Raw genomic sequence first — 2023 nt, 5'->3', positions numbered from 1 at the left:
AGAGAGAGAGAGAGAGAGAGAGAGAGAGAGAAGAGAAAGAGGACTAGATTCACGAGAGCAGTGTTGGCTTGGTGAATATGATGCATGTGATTCACGACAGCACTCTGCATGGGCCGTCAAATAATGCCATATGGACGCTTGTCAATGGTCCCTATCCCATAGGCAGAGAGACTTGTCCGTGAGCCAATGTAGTGCCCGAAGACTAGATTCACATGATATATTGGTGCGTACCTTGGCCGATTCTGCCGATGCCCCATTCATGAGATTTATTCCGTGGGTTGTACTCGGAAATTCGCAGGGGGCACGCATATGTGGAGGCACGCATTTGTCAAGCCCTGCCCAACCGCTCGATTGTCTCACGATTCACGAGGTTGTTGGCTCCCGCATGAAGGCACAATAAGTTTTCACCGAAAAAGGCTACTCGTCCCACTTTATAGATAAAGCGACTGCCGGGTACCACACCAAACAACCGCACCACATCACACGTGCAAAAAAAAGTACACAACATGCCGGGGACAACAGCGAACACGCCCACTAAAGCACCAAGATAATCTCAAGGAGGGTAAATGATCATGAGAAGCCTTGCCGCCAACTCCTTCTACTTCTTGGTTAGCTCGTCGATGGCCAGCTTATCCCGTCGCTTGCAGAGAGGTTTCCACAGCTGCAAGAAGCAACATAGTTTGTAAATCGCGTAGGTAGCCCTGGATGGAAAAATGTGCTAAATAACAAGTTTGTTCCTATCACACCACATGGTCCATGCCAAGGTCCCAAAATTCACCCACATCCATATGCAAACCCGGCCCGAGCGACTCGACACGAATTAGTGCCACACATGGAACAAATTGGGGTACCAACTATTGCCCCAAACTTCCCTAAAGCAGCTCCACAAGAACTGCGCGGACACACAGTAGAAGGGGATGTGGTTCAGGTCCTCTGCCACCCCACAAATTGGGCATTGACTATCCCCACGCCCATTACGGTTCCGAACCTGATCACCGGACGGCACTCTTCCCCTAATGAGCTGCCAAAGAAAAAAAAATCTTCGGAGGGAGTTTTGCCTTCCACAGCTCTTTCAGTTCGTCCGGCTCCACTCCTTTTGCCAGTCGTTTGTATAATGACTTTGTAGTGAAAGTGCCAGCAGGCTCAAGCCGCCGCGATGTAGAGTCTACCGCTGTCTAAAGGATGGTATTTGCCGCCAACAAGGACAGCTCTTGCCATTCACTGGTCTCATCTGGACCGAAAGATTGCCGAACAACAGGTTGCGTCCCGCATAAGCCACCGCCGCAGCCACCATGATCGATGGCTGGTCATATATGGTGCACAGAGCAGGGAACACGGCCTGCAAAGGGCACAGTATGTTTTAAGTTTCAGACTTTGAAACTTACGATTTTTCATCCGAAACTTGCGATTTTCTCGCTCGGTCTTATCAAGTTTTGTAGATAAAATTTTGAACCATTTGTTTGAGCGTTGTAGGTACAAAAAGAGTGATTGTATTGCTTGCTCGTACTAAGCTTCAAAAACTGAACATTTATTTTCAAAATTCAAGCATATTCAAAATTGATCTTATTTGAAAGCCCTCATCGCGAGAAACAAGAATATATGAAAACTGAACTAAATTTGGACTTTTTTCAGACGATATAAAAGTTTAAAAATCGGAAACCAAAAATAAAAGCACGCACGAGCTACTTGGTGCCCTGAGACTTGCATGCCACAAATCCTCGTCCATTTGTGAAGTCGGTAGGAAAATGTAGAACATGTAGAAAATTATTGTAGATGTTTTACTACGTACCTTGATTGTTTTAATTTTCATTAATACGTAATTTTAATTTCAATTCATAATATGAATTTTAGAACTATATATATAACATGTTTCGTTGACGAACAGGTCTTATGTGTGAGTCCCATTTAGTCAGGTCCGGTTTGTTCTTCATAGGTTTTTTCCCCACTCTCCCTCCCTCCCTCAGCATTCCCGCGAGGAACAGGGAGGAATCCCTACCGCCGCAAGAGGCGAGGTCGTCCGTGC

The sequence above is a fragment of the Triticum dicoccoides genome, chromosome 7B, assembly GCF_002162155.2.
Source record: "Triticum dicoccoides isolate Atlit2015 ecotype Zavitan chromosome 7B, WEW_v2.0, whole genome shotgun sequence".
In the NCBI taxonomy this organism is placed as follows: domain Eukaryota; kingdom Viridiplantae; phylum Streptophyta; class Magnoliopsida; order Poales; family Poaceae; genus Triticum; species Triticum dicoccoides.
This window is presented reverse-complemented; position numbering follows the sequence as displayed.